Source organism: Phoca vitulina, unplaced genomic scaffold (assembly GCF_004348235.1).
Source record: "Phoca vitulina isolate PV1807 unplaced genomic scaffold, GSC_HSeal_1.0 scaffold63, whole genome shotgun sequence".
NCBI classification, from domain to species: domain Eukaryota; kingdom Metazoa; phylum Chordata; class Mammalia; order Carnivora; family Phocidae; genus Phoca; species Phoca vitulina.
The window spans coordinates 1,908,541-1,922,699 of record NW_022589766.1 but is presented as its reverse complement, the minus strand read 5'-3'; the positions used below and the strand labels follow the sequence as shown (position 1 = coordinate 1,922,699).

The 14,159-nt window shown below is 41.4% G+C and overlaps 1 long non-coding RNA gene across 1 annotated transcript in view; it reads left to right on the top strand.

Moving 5' to 3' along the window:
* The first annotated feature begins 13,805 nt into the window (after positions 1-13,805).
* Positions 13,806-14,159, top strand: part of LOC116624007 — a 182,305-nt gene continuing 181,951 nt past the window's right edge. Inside the window, exon 1 of the long non-coding RNA XR_004297812.1 lies at positions 13,806-13,917. This is a non-coding gene — a long non-coding RNA (uncharacterized LOC116624007). The remainder of the gene's footprint in view (positions 13,918-14,159) is intronic.

Genomic DNA, 14,159 nt, shown 5'->3' with positions numbered 1-14,159 from the left:
GGGAAGGATAAGTTGCCTAGGTCCTGAAGAGTGTGAGGAAGGAGCAGGGCAGAAGGAGCAGCAAACATACAAGAGTCAAAAAAGAGCATAGTATACTAGGCGAATAACATGTGAAGGTACTGGATCCAGAGCAAAGGCTTTTTGGTGGGATTTGTCAAAAACAGAAGATGGAAAAACCAGATTATTAAAGGTGCTAGATGATAAAAATCTTAAACTTCTTTTTTTTTCATTTCAAAATCTCTAGTACTTATTATGCTGCCTAGGACAGGATATTCAGGGAATGAATTAGTGAATGGAAGAATAACAAGTATCATGTGCATAGGTTATTTATGCAGGCATGAGATCATTATATCTCTACATGATAGATTACTATTGTTATGCCCATAGTAAAGATGGGAAAACTGAGGCTTAGCAATATTAAGCGTTTGATGTATTATGCATCTATTAAGATGCCTTTGGCTGCAAGTAAAGGTATATTTGTGAGATAATAAAAAATACATATATTGGTCTCTGCTACAGTTCCTGGTACAGAGCTCCAAGAACCCTGGTAATTTCCTAAGTGATAAGAATACCAGGGGCATCTCGTGTTGTAATATTTGGTCTTGGACCCTGTTTCCTGACACGGAGTTTCTGAATCCCTTGGAATTTCTGTGGTGATAGCAGTGCCTTTTGTTCTAATGAGATGACTCTTTCTGGGCTCCCATCTCAGGACTGCTCACCAGAAAGACCAAACCATGTTAGAAGCTTAGAATTTTCAGCCCTCCCTGCCCTTGTCCAGAGAAGGGAGAAGGGCTAGAAATGGAGTTCGTAATTAATCGTGCCAAGTGAGGAATCCTCCATAAAATCCCAATAGTAGGGGATTTGGAGAGATTTCAGGTTGAAGTGTTTTTGTGCGTTCCATGAGCCACTCCAGCAAATCAGTCAAACCCAAGGAGGGGTTGTTTTAACCTCTGACCACAGTCAGGGAATAACCGGGGCTTGAACAGGTATCTGAAGGGGGGTGCAGTCTTGTGGGACTGAGTCCTTAACGTGTAGGATCCGACACTGTTTCCAGGTAAATAGTGTCAGAATAGTGCCAGACGCACTTGTCTAAAAATGTTTTAAATAATGATAAAAGAATGACATGCTTATTATTTCTTATAAAAAGAATTATGGTGGTAATTCCTTTCAGGGTTAATTTTTCAGCTCCCAGGCCCTTTCTACTCTTCTATTCTTGACCCTTGCATTTTTCTCCCTGTGGTTACAAAATGACTGCCACAGTTCAGACATCATATGAACCATGATGATGTCAGCTGACAAAGAGGGAACCATGATGACGTTTGCATGTCCTTATTAGCAAAGAAATCCTTCTTAGCTAACTATCTTTAGAAAAATATCTCCTAGGCTTTTTGAGGTGGCCATGAGGGCATGATCTATTTGTAAATAGCAAAACACAGAGTGTTACATTGCTCTGTTCATGGTGCTAGGTAAAATCTGGGGTTGGTGTAAGCAGAGAAGTGAGAGAGAGAGAGGGAAAAGAGATTAAAACAAAAAGGACAGTGAGTTGAGTGACATTACTGGGGATCTGGGAGGCTGAAGGAAGTTTTTGAGAATTTAAAATGTTTTTAGTTTTAAAACTTAATGTCTTTGAATTCCTGTGGTCTATATTCCTTCCGTTTTCCTGATTCCTCTCTAAAGACTGAAGCATATATAAATTCCACTTGTTTGTTTTGGAGAGAAAGTCAAGAAAAGGGACCTCATTCCCTGACTTCAATTGGTTCAAAGCTCTGAATTTAGAATAATTCTGGGAAGATTTAGGGTTCAGTTGTTACAGGAACTGGAAGATGATGCACTGAGAATCATCAGAAATCTTGAGGAAGACTTTGGAACTTCCATAGACGATGAGATAGAGCCTTGGAATTGTTTTATTTAATTTTCAGAAGACAGGAAGGCCTCAGATGACATGTGGGTCCTATACAAAATGTTGCATTAAGTATTCCTAAATGTCAGTCTTTGCCCATATTTCTGATAATTCCCTATGTATAAATTCCTATAAGAGCAATTACTGGTCCAGAGGTTGTGCACATATATAGCCCTTGAAATGCATTGCCATTTGCTGTGACAGAGCTCTCTTACCCCACGCCCTTGCCAACACTGGAAGGTATTGTGATGTTTCAGAAACTTTGAAGGGTTTAAATGCTTGGCCACTGATCCTGAGAAAGTGTCCATGTTTTCTTCTGGAAATCCCTGTCCACCTGTAGCCTCAGCCAGGGTTTTTGATTGTATCCCCTATCTAGAAGGGGCAGAAAATGTCTGAAGGAACATGGGACAAATGAAGGATCCAGGATAGTTCATGTCTAAGGAGGATGAGAATGGTAAATGGCCCAGTCTTAAACGAAACTATGAGAAATTGAATTTCTGAGAAGGATCTTTAAGGCTGAGATAGACCTCTTAGCCCCAAACTTGAGGTTAGGTGCTGTCTCTAAATTCTAATTCCCTTTCTATTCCCTACCCCACATCACTTCTAGTACCTGCAAGCACACACACATACTGCAGTCCTGTGCCACTTTCTGAGGTTGCAAAGCTATGGCTTTGCCCTGAAAATGCAGATTGTATGGTAAGATTTCATCAGAGCTCATTCCTCCCGAGTAGCTTTGAAGGTAGGACCCAGAGTGCCAAGGGGTTGGGTGAAGCACTCCTTTTGCACTGACTAGCACTCTTCCTTTTTAGAAGGAATTCATTTTTGCCTTTGGCCACCTGGATTAGAGACAGATCTATTCACAGGAAGCAGAACCCAGCACAGCACTAGAGGCCTGGGCTGTATTTTTGCTCCAGGGGAGAAACCTAATGAGGGATAACACTAGGAAAAATTAACTGAGCAGGTGGTATTTTATTTCTTTTCTACATCTGTTGTTGTATGAGGGCTGTGTGCATCTGGGGGATGGAGCAGGGAATGAGAAGTGCTGCTGGGCACCAGATAGCTGGAGGTCCTTCTGCAGAGAATTTCCATGTTCCTGTGAGGCAGTCTCCAGAGGAAATTCACCAGGCTTCAAAACCCAGTTTGCCTAAGTTCACTTAAGTATATATGCTGGTGAAGTTTGGCAATTATTCATCTTAGGATATGCCACTTCTGATATGTTGTCCTGGTTATAATCACCATCTTCTCTATTTCTCTTAGAATCTTAGAAGCCCAGGGGCGCCTGGGTGGCTCAGTTGCTAAGCGTCTGCCTTCAGCTCAGGTCATGATCCCAGGGTCCTGGGATCGAGCCCCTCATCAGGCTCCCTGCTCATCGGGAAGCCTGCTTCTCCCTCTCCCACTCGCCCTGCTTGTGTTCCCTCTCTCACTGTGTCTCTCTCTGTCAAATAAATAAATAAAATATTTAAAAAAATAAAAAATAAAATAAAAGAATCCTAGAAGCCCAGAGTGAATTTACAAACAACTGGCACTTCTGTTCCTCAGGGCTATGAAGTAGTGTGAGGGTGGGAACCTTCTGTCCATTCATCTATGCAATCCTAGCGTTCTTAAAAGGCACCAGACGTACTCTCCCTGTATTTCCCAGACCAATGGGTGAATGCATGCACAGAGGAATAGTGTAATATCATTATTCAGGAAGGCGCCTCTTTTGTTTCATTTGATTTTAATTATTTTCCTTTTCAAGTCCGGACCCCCCGCCCCTTCTTGCATAGGCACTTTCTCCAGTATATGTAATGTAAGTCCTCCCAATTCAGCTTCCACAGTGATTTATATATATAGCCTTAAAAAACCTTTTGTTATGTACATTTAATTCATAGAAGTAACATTGATTAAATTCCTCTTTTTACTTATTACTCTCCTGTTATTCTATGCAAAACTAGTTGATGATTTCTGACTATTGCAGAGTATTTCACCGTGGGCTTATACCACGTTTCATGTAACTGTTCTCTGGCTCTGGATATCTGGGTTGCCCCCAACTTCCTGTTGTCACAAATAATGTGGCCATCCTCGTAAATGTCTCCTTGGGGACCTATGAGAGGGCTACTCTGGGATATCCACTCAGAGATGGCATGACTGGGGGGCCGTGGTCTATGCATATGTTTAATTTCACTAAGTTTTTCTGGATTCTTTCCAGAAGGCACCAGCAGTGCATGAATATTTCTATTTGCAACATTTAGTTTTTCCTACTTACCAAGTTTTGCTTTGCAAAGTGATACTCACTGATAACTACTGGGTATGAGCATCTATTATTAGCCCTTGGATCCGCTCTGAGTTGCCTATTCTTATCCTTTGTCTATATTGTATTGGATTTGTTATCTTTTCTAGATGATCTACAGAAATTCTTCATATATCTAAATAGTAACTCCTTATTAATATCTTCTTCCAGGCTTTTCTTATTATTGACTTTGCAGAGTGACATTTGAGGTACAGGAATCTTTTTCTGTTTAGATTTTCCCCTCATGGTTTATGTATTTTGAGTTTTGTTTAACAAAGCCTTTCTCGCTATAAGGTAAATACCTGTCCAATCTTATATAAATATATGTTCTACTATATTTTCTCTGTTAACTTAATACTGTTGCCTTTCACAATGTTTTTTTTTTTTTTAATCCACATATATGTCTGAACTTGGTATATGACAGACCCTGCATCACAGACCAGTGGAAGAATGAATAGATCATTCACTCTGTAAAGTTTTGAGAAGTTTTGAGAAGAATTAGTTCATTTTTATAAGAAAATAAACTCCAAGCAGATTTAAGACCCGTCTTCCTTTCAGTGTATAGTCTATCTTCAACGTTGGTTGTTCCATTTGTTGTCCTTTTTTTATAGTGTACCTTGTCTTCAGATTCCTCACTTTTCTCTCTGAGCTCACCTTGTATACCCTAGGACCACCAGCTGCCTTGCCTAGTAATGCTATCAGGATGGAGGAGCAAATCTTAGGTCCTAGATTGTTCCTCTTGGTTCATTTAGGAAGATGTGGAGGCGCTGGTGTTGATTTTTATGCTTAATTGTCCCTTGTCCTCTTTCCCAGACGATTTCTCCATGCTCCCTATTCCAGAGCATCCCCAGCCCGCTGTGGTAATGTGTAGGCTGGTTGGGGCGATATGAACAGCTACATTCCTGTGTTACACCTTGTGTTTAAACAAGCCAGAAAATGATATGCTGGGGCCATACTGGGACTCAGAGTGGTAGACCTGCTCTTTCCTAATTGAGTCCTGGCCTGTCCCACTTTAGGCCAGTGCCCAAATTCAACTATTAATCTTCTGTCTCTCCAGAAACTTCACACACACCTCACTTAGTTTTTAAGTAGCCCCCCCCTTAAATATACAAACTTCTTTTTTTTTTTTCTGGTGTCTTCCTAGTTGGTTGGGGAGGGTGCCAGCAGCCTGTATTTGTTGGCCGCCCTGTGGAGAGCTGGATGCCTGTCAGAAACTCTCTCACTGGGCATCTGGTATTGGAGATTTGTGCATGTCAAGCATAACTGTACAATGCTTTATGAGCTTTTACTGTATTTGTTTTGTTTAGATTGCATTTGTCATCTTTTAAGTTAAAAAAAAACTTCCAATATTTAGTCTTACTTGTTGGACACATAATTATAACAACAGGTTTGTTGAAAGTAATAATGTCAAACTGAAGAATAATCTCCATGAAATTCTGTGTACTCCTAATTAATCATTAATTTGGTCATCCAATATCTTTGTAAGAGCAGTAGGTTCTCTGTCTTATTTTAAAATGTGGAAACCAGGGTAAAGCTGCAAGTCACATACTCAAAACCAGAAGAGGTATTGGTGTCCCTTCCTGAGACATAACTGTGGAGGTCTCTGTTAAAAGCCTTGTATTTCAATAATATGGCACAGGGTCTCCTGCCTAAGTCCCGCAGCCATCCTGGCTCTATTTTTCAGGCCAATGGAAGCTGTATTCAACATTTAGCTTTCAGTAGGAAGGAACAGCCTATTGCCCATATCATCCCCACTTAAAGGTAAGATATGTGGGAAAAGAGCCTAGGAATGAAAACCCAGAGACATGGCTTCTAGACATGGAAGTCACTTCCACCCTGTGACCACCTGAATGCATGATTTTAGGCTAGGGTCCTATCTTCTCTGGGCCTTACATTTCAGATCTGTTAATGAGGAAGCTGACTTGAAGCATGTCCCTTGTCACTCATTTCTAAAGAATTTGGGGTTTTTGATTGGGGGTGGGGGTTCAAGCAGTCCCTGTCTTCCGTCCAGAAGAACTGAGTTTACTTCCCTTTCAGACCAGAAAGTCTCAGCATCAAAGGCTTGGAAGGACCTTTAGAGACAATCCAGGCAGATGCTAAGGCTGGGATTCCTTTTGCAATGGTGTGAGCCTAGCATGCCTTAGGAGCAGACATCTTTTCCAGTATATTCCTAGGTTTCTCCAGGTGTTCCCTGTCTTCAGTAAACCTGCCCCAATTGCTTTGCCTCTCTTCTCTCCTGCCTTCTCCCTTTGTAGCCACCATATAGTTTCCAGAGGCTGCTTTTGCAAATGTGCAGCCTGGCACGGGGCCATGCCCACAGAAGGTGCTTATGGAATATCGGGTTGCATTGTGCTCATCGATCTTATTTTTACAGCTTTGATCAACTAGTATCAACTCTATCAACACCTGGGCCAGTTTTCATCCTGAAAATCCAGGCAGATGTTAACCTTTTAAAGGCCCCCCATTGTGGAAAGAGCTTGAATGGGATAGGAGGAGACTGGATGATATCTAACACTGGATGGAAGGATGCGAAGAGCAGCAGAAATGAGCAGAAAGCCTGCCCCAGCCGGAGAGCCTCTGATGCTGGTGACCAGCGGGGAATAAGTGGAGATCTCAGCATCCCAGCTTTTTGGGTTCTGGCTGAGCCCCTGCTGGGGCCCAGGTTACTGCTCCCTGTCTGGAGGCGGCAGAGACGTAGAGGAGATCTTTAAAACTGCGCAGCAGATGGCCACTCCATAGGAGTATCCATTTTGACAAAATAAACTGTGGATTTGTCCGAAGAACTCAGGCAGCAGGGATTGTGGCCTCCTCCCTGGTCTCATGCTTGAAGACTTTTTCTCCCAGTAATGAGAGTGCAGAGCGAGCAGGCCTTTCCCCGACAGCGCTGGCCGCGGAACAATGTGTGCCCGGGATGGATTTTTCTTCATTGATTCTAATCTTCTTCCTGACTGTCTGTCTTGGCTGCTTTGACATATTGAACACTGAATAGTCCCTGAGTAATTCTTGAACATTTGGGGATCGTTTTTATTTTTACAAGACAGTAGAAGCCAATGGAGTGATTTATACATGTACTAGAAGAAAATGAAGAAAAAAAAATAACAAAGTGGTTTCATTTTGGGAATAAACACGGACTCAGTGATGATTAAAAACCACACCAAGCAAAAGGTCCACACCCAATTTTCAATAATTTCATGATTTTGTAAGGATGCACGGAATCATGTAGAGATGAACAGTAACGGATAGAGGGCTTTCACAGCTGTGGCTTCAGCCATGATTGATGAGAAAATGCTACTGGAGGGAGAAAAGGAAAATGAATATTTATTAATGGAATAAAGTGTCGGGGGCTTAAGATCTAAGGAGATCCATCATTTCATATTCAAGGTTGGATGCATTCAGAACAGAAGGTTCAATACAACGGCCCCATAGCTGAGCCGTGGACCAGAAACATTCGCAGGCACTGCCGTCATTCGGACCGTGGGGGACTTTCTGGAGATGTTATTCCCATTTCAGCCCCCATTAACATCACCTGAACAGGGCAACATTACATGAGTTATCACTCCAAGAATGCTACGACAACAATTGCCTTCACATTTTAGAACACCCAGAGCTATGTGGTCTGGTCATTCACCCAGAAATTAATATGTCATATCTGCATACTTTCTCTGTATATGGTAGTCACGGTCTCTGTGCTGACAGCTTAGAAATTATTAGTAAGATTGTTTTCCTACCATGACTTCATGAGTTCTTCCTTGCACCTTTATAAAGGCAATATTTAGGTAACCAACAGCATCTCTTCAAATCTCCTCGCATATTTTCTCCCTGTAGAACCCCTAACCTGTGCTTATTCTCTTTAGGTTGGCCAATTAGTTAAAAAAAAAAAAAAAAAAAAAAGGCTGTTCCCTTTTGGTGAAATGTTACTCACCTGACCTTAACATCTTAAAAAAAAATAATATCGGAAATCCAAGGAAGGCATGTGGATCTCTTTCGTGATGGTATTATTTCTCCATGTAAGCAGCTTGTGCAGACAATTAACAATAGTGATATTGTGGCTTGTTTTGACAGGAAAGGAGAAATTGACTGATGGCATTTAACTGCCTTAATTTAGCTTAAGGTGTTGGAAGTTTCACTGTGTAGATTTCAGCAAGTGATAGTATCCCCCAACTATATCACCCGTACCCCCATAACCATATGCACACAATGTCCTCAGCTCCCTAGACTTCCCTTGGGACCTATATTACTTTATTATAGAATATGGCAGTGGTGGCTTATTAGTCCTATAAATCCACCTACACTAAGCTTTTGAAATCACTGTCCTGATAGTCTGAGTCTTTAGACTGTCACACTCATGTTATTCTTAGGTATTACTTCTAGGTGGCAAATCTTGGACTGCAGGAGCTGGCTATTACTGGTTCGTTGTATATGTTATACCAGAAGAAGAGTTGCTATTAGATAGTGTTTTTCAATTTATTTTAAACCATTGATTCTAGCAGATCCTTAGCCATAGATGTGAATGAGTTATCTCTGTTGGCCATCTTTGGGAGAAGGCCAAGAGAATATGAATTGTATTGTTATTTCTTCTAGGTCATGTACACTTCTCATCTCCCAAGACAGGGAAGTTTAGTCCATAGGAAAGGGCTAGACCAGAAGTAGGTCCCCAACAAATATGTAATGGGTTAACTAATTAGTACTGTTTGTTATTTGGACAAAAAGCAATATTGGAGTTCTATTCTGTCTGAAAAAAAAGATTCACATCCACTGATAATTATGCAGCAATGACCAGAAGGTATGTGTTCAGGGAGGCTGCATATCTCAAAAGATATAGTTGAAAAAGCCTCCGAGTTAGAAAAAACATCTCTTCAGAGAGTTGTTTTGAATGGCTACAAATAGGGTATTGGGCAAGTGAGCAAGAATGTTGAGTGATGAAGCTAGAAAAGAGTTAATTAGGGGAAAGACCCAGAATATTCTGGTAGTTTCTGGCTAAAGACTTTCGATTGTGTCCTATAAGCAATGAAGCATTAAGGATCTATGAGACCAAATTAAACAAACAATGCTTGGAAGGTGGCAATAGTGGATGAAGAAAAAATGGTAGAAGATTATTTCCATAAGCTAAGACAGTAGCCATATTGTTATGGACTTAGTTGTGTCTCCTCAAAATTCTTATGTTGAAGCCCTACCCCAAGTACCTCAGAATGTGTATTTGGAGATACGGTCTTTAAATAAGTACTTAAGTTAAATGAGGCTGTTAGGATAGGTTCCAATTCAATCTGACTGATGTCTTTATAAGAAGAAGAGGTTAGGACATGAGATATATACCAGGCCTGGGCATGCCCTGAGGAAAGACCATGTGAGGACACAATGAGAAGGTAGCTGTCTGCAAGTCAAGGAGGGAGACCTCAGGAGAAACCAAACCTACTGACACCTTGATCTTGGGCTTCCAACCTCCAAAATTGTGAGAAAATAAAATTCCATTGTTTAAGCTACCTAGTCTGTGGTATTTTGTTATGGCAGCTATATTAGTCCGAGTTCTCCACAGAAGCAGAACCAACAAGATATATTTGTCTGTCTCTTTGTTTATTTACCTATCTACTTATTTATTTTAAGGAATTGGCTCATATAATTGTGGAGGCTAAGAAGTCCTTATAGCTGGCAAGCTAGAGACCCAGGAGAGCCAATGGTGTGATTCCAATTTGAGTCCAAAGGCCTAAGAACTAGGAGAGCAGATGGTATAAGTGCTGGTCCAAAAGCCAGCAAGCTTCAGACCCAAGAAGAGCCAGTGTTTCAGTTCAGGTTCAAAGGCAGGAAAAGACCAATGTCTCACCTCAACCAGTTAGGCAGGAGGAGTTCCATCTTATTTGAGAAAGGGTCACCCTTTCTGTTCTATATAGGCCTTGAACTGATTGGGTAAGGGCTCACTCACATTGGGGAGGACAATCCATTTTACTCAGTCTACTGATTCAAATGTTAATATCATCCAAAAACACCCTTAGGGACACACCCAAAATATGTTTGACCAAATATCTGGGCACCCCATGGCAGAGTCAAGTTGACACATAAAATTAAATATCACAGCAGCCCCATCAAACTAATACATGTAGCCATAGTGAAGAGAACATGTGAGAAGAGAAAAATATTCTAAATGAAATCATAAGGACTTGGTGACTGATCAGATGTGAGGAGTAAGAAGAGTAATGAGTCGGTAATATCTTCAGTATTCCTATCCCAGATGATGGAGTGGGTGATGTGCAGGGGAAACACAACACAATACACACCCACACACCACCCCCACATACACCAACCTCTATTAGATATGCATAAAGTTAAGGGGTAAATTGAACTTTAATCACTTATCCAGAGTTCACCATTCTTCATAGCTATTTGGAGCAAAGCTGTTTATAAGTAAGAATCCATGCAAATTAATAATAAAGGTAAAGGTGGTATTAAATTCATAAGAGAGACCTTGAGATTTTTAATCAGAACCTTTGAACTCATTTTGCATGGATATCTGTTGTTGTTGTTGTATTTTTCCCCCAAGCCCACATCTAATGGGAAGCACCGCATTCGTTAGTGGGGAATGTGAATATATGTATCTGTGTGTCGCATGCAGGAGAGAGTCCTCATCAGGTGGATTAACCATCTGTAGAAATGAATGCCAAACCCCAGTTTTGAGAGGAGAGAGCAAATCTATAGGAAATGGTATATAAAGATAAAAACACAAAAATTTGAGGCCATTTTGACAAGGAATAAGTAGACACACACTCTGGTCCTGAGGTCATTGGTAACTGAGTCATCAGTAAAAGGTTGTATATGGAGGTCTGATCTACTACCTAATTAGGCAAAGAAATAGTTGGTAGGTTTTATAAATAATCAAAATACAAATGAATTTTGCATTAAAACTAGGATGTGATGTTATAGCCATTGGCAGGGGAGTGAAAATGTTGGCTGGAGTTCCCTCATGATTGGGCAAAAAGTCCAGAGTGGGGGCAGTGGGTTAGGGAGAGTTCTACCCATGGCTCATCCTGGGGCCCAGACTTCCTTCTGCTGCACCTGCCACATGAGGTACTAATCTACAGGATGTTTGCCCTGAATGGTGCTACTACCATGGATTGTTTTTCTCTGCTACAAATTCCCAGCCCCAGCCTCATGGTCCTTTGACTGGTTTTTGACTGGAGGGATTTGATGAGCTTCAACAAACAGAAAAGTATGGGAGAAATAAAACACACCCTGTCTGTCCTAAGAGGCTTTGCCTTTCCTTGTTATTTCAAAAGCTACAACTTCACATTCAGTCCAACTGTTCTTCAGGTGGTCTCTTGGGTGGAAGGAATTGGTTGGCAAAAGGGTGGACACCTGTTTGTGGAAAGATTGGTGACTTAGTGTCCAGGGGCCATTGGCATTCTGCTGTGCAAGGGACTGCTCCCTCTTTGGTCTTTAATTTGTTAGTACAATTTCAAGTGAAAACTCACAAAGAATTGCATTACAAGCAATTTTTTTTTTTTTTGGTAGAACTCACATGTGATACAGGGAGGCTGGTTCTAGATCAGCTGATTCAGTCTTTTATGAAATAAATTTATCCTTGATTAAAGGCCTGTGTGTGTGGGGAGGAGGAGGGGGCACCTGGGGAGGGTAGGGGAGTGGAGATATAAATTCAGGGTAAGTCATTTGTACAGTTAATAGAAAAGACACTAGCGATATTTGTAAGAACTAGTTCATTATCATACATATGTACATACATGAAAATACTTAGCACATGAGTGAGCTTGGGAGCAGATCCCATCCTGGTTGAACCTTTGGATGACTGAAGTCTGTTGACCTCGATCGCAGAGCTGTGAGGTGGAAGATGTGGCTAAGCCACACCTGGACTCCTGACCCGCAGACAATGTGAGATAATAAATGTGTGTTGTTTTAAGCTGCTAAGTTATGGGGTCATTTGTTATACAGCAACAGATAACAAATATACCACCTAAGATTTTCAATAAGCATAACTTAACCGAGGGCTAAGTCAATTACAGCAAAGAGATTTCTGTTGAGACAAGGATAGGCACCTTCAAACTATCCCTCCCCGATCTCCCACCCACACCACCCATCTGCCCGGGAGTGCACACAGCTCATGATAGGTTGCTGGGCCAAGTCTGTGTACTTAGGATGAGGAAGCAAAGTGATGGTCAGAGTTTTCGTCTTCAAAGATTCCTTTGGTTATACATTAATCTTAAGTTTTGTTTGTTTGTTTGTTTTGGTAAGAAATTAGGCCCAATCATCCCTACAAATGACAACGAATCAGCTAAGCCATACTTACTAGCCCATTTGGAGATACCAGGTCAAATAAACCATTAATATGAATGAGCCCTACAATGATAGAAAAAATACAAGTTAAATCATGACAGCTCCTCTGCTTAAAGAACCTCCTTTGTTTGTTTGTTTGTTTGTTTTTGAGTATGAATGATGCTCTTCTTCCTTCTGAGGGGTGAGAAGACTGACATCCTACTCAATCTAGAAAACTTAGTCTAGAACAGTACTGTCCAATAGAAATATAATGCAGGCCACAAATGCTATCCCCATATGTAATATTAAATTTTCTGGTAACTACATTAAAAAAGTAAAAAGAAGCAGTTGAAATTAATATTAATAGTATATTTTACTTAACCCTACATATCCAGCATTTTATCACTTCGGCCTGCAATCGATATAAAAAATCATTAATGAGATCGTTTACATTCTTATTTCCATACTAAATCTTCAAAATCCAGGGTGGATTTCTGTTGCACTTAGAGCACATCTTAATTTGCACTATGCACGTTACAAGTGCTCCTTAACCCCATGTGGCTGATGGTTGCTGTCCTGGACCAGCCAGGTCTAGAATGTGTGCAGAGCAGTCCCTGCCTCTTGGGCTGCTTCGAGCCCACCTGCGTGCCATTCTGCAGTGACCTAAGGAACTACTGTGTTCTTTCTGCCCCACAGCCTTCTTGCTCTGTGCCCTTTTCCTGTGTCAGCTCTTTGAAAGTTTTGACTTTCTCATCCTGTATAATTCGGCCACACTTGGGGATGATAATTCAACAGCAGCTTCTTGGGATGTTCCTCTTAAGCTCTCTTTTGAAACAGGAACCATAATAGGATATACATTATGGCAACATTCAGACTGTTCATCAATTATCCATTACATCTGCCATCTCCCTTCTGCCAATCGAGGTAACTATGTTATTACAAAAAAAAATCTTATTTTAATTATAATCCAATCAGAAGATGCATCCATTAAGTAGCGTGCTTTGGCATGTTCTAAGGATTTAATTTTTACCCAAATAGCAGAGCAAATGCTGCAGAGAGGAAAGGGTTTGTTCAGGTCTTCATGAATTCAGTCATTAAAAAAATACATACCGAGCACACGCTAGGTGGAGGCATGGTGTTTGGTAGGGGACACAAGTTATACTGACCGTGGCCCCAGCTCCCATGAAACTCACCCTGAAAGGGGAGAAGAACCTGGACAGAAGCCAGAGTGGCCGTGTGTTGCAAGGAGGGCTCTGAGTGGGGGGACTGGGGAGATGTCTCAGAGGAGGTGAAATTACACTAAGTATGGAACGCGTGGGTAGGATTTTGATGTGTCACCAGGGATGAGAAGGGAGAGGCAGGGAGATGATTTCAAACAGAGACTGGCATGATTCTGTGATGCAGGGAGGTAAAACCACATGTTGAAAATATGCACAAGGAGACATCTTTTTCACAGGGGAAATGGAGAGGGGGTCCGAGGACCCTGTGGTCGGTGAGTATGCACAACTAGGTCATGCTAGACTGTGGTATGATTTTTGTGCTGGCTAGGAGACTGTATTGCATTTCTGGGCTGGGTGGAGCCATGGAAGATTCTGAGCAGGGCTGTAAGAGGATCATAGCTGTGCTTCGGGGACGGACCTGACGTGTGTGCATTAGTGCACTGAAGTCTGGGGGATGGTGGGGGGAGGGCTGTGAACACTTTGTCTCTCATGGGAACCGAAAATATTAAAGTAA